Source organism: Equus quagga, unplaced genomic scaffold (assembly GCF_021613505.1).
Source record: "Equus quagga isolate Etosha38 unplaced genomic scaffold, UCLA_HA_Equagga_1.0 HiC_scaffold_3287_RagTag, whole genome shotgun sequence".
Taxonomy (NCBI): Eukaryota; Metazoa; Chordata; class Mammalia; order Perissodactyla; family Equidae; genus Equus; species Equus quagga.
Genome location: NW_025793575.1, coordinates 1 through 6,334, shown reverse-complemented (window position 1 = coordinate 6,334; position 6,334 = coordinate 1). Strand labels below are relative to the sequence as shown.

At 47.0% G+C, this 6,334-nt stretch overlaps 1 non-coding gene across 1 annotated transcript; it reads left to right on the top strand.

The window, feature by feature from the left end:
• The first annotated feature begins 316 nt into the window (after positions 1-316).
• TRNAE-CUC (transfer RNA glutamic acid (anticodon CUC)) lies at positions 317-388 on the top strand. The gene has a single exon. It is a non-coding gene; the product is annotated as a tRNA-Glu (tRNA).
• The last annotated feature ends 5,946 nt before the right edge of the window (positions 389-6,334 follow it).

Here is a 6,334-nt window from a genome sequence, read left to right as displayed (position 1 = left end):
CAAGCAGTTGACCCGGGTTCGATTCCCGGCCAACGCAGCGGGCCGACCTTTTGCCGAGCTGCGGGGCCCTCCTGCCCCCGGAGGCGGGCGGCGGGAGGCATTCATGCGGCTGTGTGTGCGTGTCCGGGCAGGAGGCGCGCGCAGCGTTTTGAGGACGCGGCGAGCAGGAAGCAGGCGAGGGTGCGTGCCTGGGCCTGGGCCTGGGCGGAGGGCGGCTGGCCTGCGCAAGGCAGGGGGCCGGCGGCGAGGGAGCGGCGAGCGGGCGGGCTACGGGCCCCGGGTCCAGGAGGCACAGACAAGGCGGAAGGCCTGACGCTCCCTGGTGGTCTAGTGGTTAGGATTCGGCGCTCTCACCGCCGCGGCCCGGGTTCGATTCCCGGTCAGGGAAGCAACTTTTTTTTCTTCCTCTCTGCCAGCCGGCCGACCGACCTCCCGATCCCTGGCGTGGTGCGGGCGGCCGCGACCCCTCCCCCCCACCACACACACTTTTAGCCTACGCCAGAGGTCGCATTCTTGTTGCTTTTACCCTGTGTCCTGGCACTCCGACAAGGCCGCCTGGCACCCTCCACGTACGTTACTCGCCCTGCCACTCCGGCTCTAGGCATTTCAGTTGGGTTTTTAAGAGACCCTTCATTTTCTCAATAAGAACAGCAGCTTCTGGATCATAAGGTATATAATATATCCACTGAATATCACGTGTTAGCCAAACACTGAACTAACTCACCTCTAAAGTGGGTACCGTTATCACTTTGGATCTGCTGAGGAGTGCCAAAATAGAGTTGTATAATTCCCAAAATTTTAGGAGTTCTCTATCCGGTAGCCCGCCTATGTGAGTGGGCCACCCAAAACCCAGAAAATGTATCTACTACAGTACAAATGTAAATCTTTCCATGATGTGAGGGCAAAGGTCCAATATAATATATTTAACATATTTGTGCAGGATAAAGCCCATGCTTGATTTGCCCTATTTTGGGATGGGGAATTGCTTTTTTATTCTGAATTTGGCAAGTAGGGCATTGATGAGGCACTCTCGAGCTGATCCCATGTTACAGGTAACCCACGCTGCTGTGCCCACTTGGAAGCAGTTTCTGCTCCCAAGTGACTGCTTTTCTGGTGGACCCATTGGGCTAGTTCTGAAGAAGAAGCTGTTGTAACGACTGATGTGGTTGTAGCCAGATGATCCGCATGCTGATTATATAGGTGTTCTGTAGAGGTAGGCAACACATGAGCATCAACACGGAACACAGTAATAATCATTGAGGAACTCCACAGCCAGATGTCTTGCCATAATGGCATTTCCCAAATTTCTCCGTTACCAAGCATCCATTCATGTTTATCCTATCTTGGCATCCAGACTACTGACCATGAGTCAGTGTATAAATAACATTGTCCTCCTAGCTCTTGCTTGATGGCCTGGTAAACTGCATACAGCTCTGCATATTGGCTACTCATTCCCTTTCCCTGGGTTTCTAAAGTTTTCTGGGATGTGGGGTTATAAGTGACCGCTTTCCAGCACCGAGCTCCAGCTACCACTCGTGCTGAACCATCTGTAAACCAAGCATGCCGTTGCTGTTCTGCCGTTAATTGCTGAAAGGGTAGTCCCCATCCAATGGGGGACTCTTGTTCCTGAGGGCTTTCCTTATTAATTTCTGGGGAGCCTTGGAGTGTGGGATCAAATACTTGTTCATGCAACAATGCTTGTCCCTTGGGCCCTGGTTTCATTCTATCTTGAATATACCATTTCCATTTAATTACACTAGCTTCTTGAGCATGCTCAGTTCGGTGGGATGCAGGTGTCCCTTGGATCCAATAAGTATTTGGGGTCATAATATAACTTCATGTCCTATACTCAGTGCTTCACTTTCCAAGAACCCCCAATAACGTGATAATAACTGTTGCTCAAAAGGGGTATAACATTTGGCAGCCTCCAGTAGCTTCCGAGTCCAGAACCCCAAAGGTACCTTTATCCATCCTGTTTTTGCCAAGTACTCCAATTTGCATATCCACCGGCTGTGTGGACTTGCAATTCAATAGGCCAGGCGGATCTCTCATACTGGCCATAAATCTAAAGCCATTTGTATGGCCTGCTTAGCATTTTCAAAAGCATCCTTTTCTTGCTGGTCCCATTGAAATTGATATTTTTTCCGGGTAACTGGATATAGAGGGGCTAAAATTTAACTTAAATGTGGAATGTGTTGCCACCAGAAACCAAACAGACCGATAAATTTTTGAGCCTCCTTTTTGTTTCAAGGAGGGGCAAAGCTCAAGATCTTTTGCTTCACTTTTGATAAAGTTTCTTGCTGTCCTTTATTCCAAACTATCCCCAGGAAGGTAACAGTTTGTGCCAGTTCTTGGATTTGGGCGGGATTCGTCTTCCATCCTTCCTCCTGTAGGACTTCTAACACTGATTGTAAAGCACAAGTTACCCTTCCGTGACTTAATCCCTGAATTAAAATGTCATCAGTGTAATGTATTAACTGTGTACTTGAATCTACTGAAGTGTGAGACAGTGTTTCCGTCACCTCTCTCTGACAGATAGTTGGACTATGTATATATCCTTGTGGCAATCTAGTAAACGTATATTGTCATCCCAACCAGGTGAAAGCAAACTGTGATTGAACTGCCTTAGCAATAGGTATAGAAAAGAAAGCGTTTGGGGCTGCCTGGTGGCTCAGCGGTTAAGTGCGCACGTTCTGCTTTGGCGGCCCGGGGTTCGCTGGTTTCGATCCTGGGTGCGGACATGGCACTGCTTGGCAAGCCATGCTGTGGTAGGCGTCCCACATATAAAGTGGAGGAAGATTGGCGTGGATGTTAGCTCAGGGCCAGCCTTCCTCAGCAAAAAGAGGAGGATTGGCAGCAGATGTTAGCTCAGGACTAATCTTCCTCAAAAAAAAAAAAAGAGAGAAGAAAAGAAAGCATTTGGTAAATCAATTACTGTTTACCAAACACCAGGATGTCTTTGTATTTTTTCTATTAAGGTGACCACATCAGGCACAGCAGCAATTAAGGGAGGAGTCACCTTGTTTAGTTCTCAATAATCTACTGTCATGTATCAGAAGCCATCACTTTTTTTCACATGCCAAATAGGATTATTCCATTCTGTGGTTATGGGTATCAATACTTTAGTGTTAAGATATTCTTGAATAGTATCTGAAATTTCCTCTTGACCCCCTGGAATTTTATATTGCCGCATATGTACAACTGAGGTGGCAGGGGGTAGTTCCACCTTGTGTTTAATACATCCAATGATGACAGAAAGGGTAGAGTATGTCAAGGAACGTATCCCAAATTGATATTGTCCATCTGTTAACTGTGATGTTAATCCCTTTAAAATGTCGATGCCAATTATGTATTCTGGAATTGGAACTATCATCACCAGATACGTTTGCTTTGGTAGCTGTCTTATCTGTATGGTCAAACGTGTGCCTACTGCAGAAATTTCTTTTCCTTCTAAACCTGTAATACGAATTTTTTGACCTCTAAATTTTATAGGATTGCCATAAATCAGGGTGGCCTCTGCCCCCATATTCACCAATGCTCGGGTCACTGTTGTTGAACCATTCTTCCAAAAAATTGTTAGAGCTCCATGAGGATGGGCATCCGTTTTAACAGCAGGCCTAACCTCCTGTATAGCGGTTTGGCCCTCATGTCAAGCTAATAAATCAGCAAAAAGAGGGTCAGCCGAGGGGGTTATATTTCGTTTACTTGGGGGTACCTCCTTTTTCTCCGGTGGAATTCCTCCTGAGGCTTTTCATACATGCAAACCCTTTTCCTTGAACAAACGCCACAGATCCCTAGTTTCTGCCCCATCAACCTGTTCTTTAGGAACCCCTGCCTGTAGAAGGGCTGACAACATATCCTTCTGAGAAATTCCTTCCTTTCGCTTTTGCAAGTCCTCTTGGCGACTGCCAACTTCCTCAGAAGCGTTTGCTCAATCTCCGAAATCTCCTAATTGTGAAATCTTTTCCAATACCTCTGAAATAAGGGTATCAGTTTCCTTTAACAATAGTGTCATAATGACTTGTTTATAGGCGTTTATAGGCATGTGGAGCTGTTTTGATGATACGATTACGTATTTGGACACTAAAAGGCATATTTGCCAATGCATCCGCCACTCCCAGAAAGAAGGTCACTTCATCGCCTCTTCCTTGATCCGTTGACAACAACCCCTCAAGGTATGCCGAGGCTGATCAGCATCTGGCCACACGTCATCAGTGGGATATTTATCCTGGGCCCCCCGAACAGCCAAGGATAACAAAGTAATGCCATCAGCTGCTCGATTGTCTTGAACATCATGGGGCACTACACCCCGGTCTCTAAAAGCACTATGCACTGTAGGCTCTGTGGAAACAGTAACAAATTTATAGGCATCTCCTGAATCCAGTTGTATTCGGATATCGGAAATTTCTTACTGGGTAAAGTCTTCTACTACGTCTCACCACACTTCCCAATCTCCCTGTTGTTCTAGGTGGTGGCGTCGTGGGGGTCTAGCAGGGATGGTCCTGGCCGGCAAATCCTCCTCATCTGAGGAGGGATTCTCATCATCATCCCAGATGTCGCCATCCTAATATCAGGGTCTCAATCAGGGCCAGCCAGGGCAATTGCCATATGAACCTTTTTTACATTCACTTGCCCCTGGCAGTGGTGGTGCTTATACTTTGCCAGACTCACAGCCGCCTTTTTGGCAACATGTTGATAGGTCCTAGCTTGATCCCCTCACACATACTTCTGACATTGCATCATGGCTAGCCGAGACTGGCAACCAGACAGCTCTTTCTCCAGTAATACTTTTTCTTTCAATATGTGGTCCCAATCTTCTATGGCCCTACGGAAGGCGTGTAACAGGCACCACCCTCTTCTAGCCGAGAAGGCAGTGTCATCTTTTCCTTTTACTGTCTGCAATGCTTTCATTATATGAATAGGCTCCCACATAGGGAGCTTATTATCCCATGCCTCACACAGTACTGATCTATGACCCCATTCCTGGGCCAATGCAGAAAACTAGGGGTGCTCCCATCCCAGGACCTCAATAGGAGCTTTAATGATCTCTGATTTCTTAAACAAGAAGGCCATAAGTGCAGATCCTGCTGACTACCCCAAAAAATGTTTCCCACAACAGTAGGGGATAAGAAATGACAGGTACTGCTGAAGCTACTTCGTTGTTTAAGCAATCAGAGTTTGTTTGTGAGGGGAATAAAGTGGGGAAAAGAAGGCAGAGAGCTACAAATCAGTACTTACAACATCCACACCACAATCAGCTGGGCAAGTCCCAAAAGGTTTACAGCAGGCGGGAGTGCCGATTATTCAGGTCTGGGGCACAGCATCCTCTCCTCAGTGAGACTCTCGTTTGTTCTGTGCATGTTACTCCCTTTGATCCTAAGGTTATCTGGGTTCTAACTCAGGGTTTCAGGTATTTGGATACTTTGAGTGATTTCTTCTTGTTCCCACTGATGGGATGTTTCTATAGTCCAGTCAGGTGTCCCTCAGGGTGGCCAGCCCAGACAAGAAACATGACGCACGACACGTTCTTATTAACTTGAGCCTTGGGGTCACGGTCGAAGTGGCCATCTCTGGCCCTAAGCATAGACACATTCTCTCATGTAGGGCCCAGGGCCCAGTGTCTCCGGAAGATGGGGAAGTCAATGAACTCTGCACACCAGGTATACTACACTTTATGGCTTTCTTAGCAAAATTATTTCTCACACTTGAAAACTTTCTTTTGGCTTAGAAGGGCCAGGGGTGAAGGGCAGGTGAAAGAAAGATACCCCTGCCTGCAGGGTACTTAGAGACTTCCTTGGATGGAGTCTTTCCTGCAGATAACTGCTCCACTGTGTTGTGGTCATTTAACATTGATTCTTATTGGTTGCACAGTTAATGGGTTTCTTCATCTTGCCTGTGTTGAAATTCATTTAAAACTTCCTGTCTACTGGCCAGAGAGGCAGCACAGGGAGTGTGGTCAGAAGGGGCTGAACTGAGAACCCAAGACAAGGGCTCCATTGTCAGCTCTGCTTCCTGGTGTTTCCCCTCGTCAATTTCCTCACCAGCACAAGAACCCCTGCCCAGGGTTTTCACAGGACCAAACAAGGTGATACATGAAAGAAAGATTTGTCTGTAAAGCAGACTCAACTGCTCCTCTGATTTGTTACTGATTAGCAGAAATGGAGTCTGGTGACTTATGAAACTGAATGAAAGGATGTAACAATTTCCTTCCTCTTTTCTAAGTTCATCTCCAAACGCCACTGGACTCAGGCCCAGTTCTGGGATGACTATGGAGATCCCAATGGTTACAAATGTACATCCTGGTAACCTGTGGCTGCTTCAACCACTGCCCGTT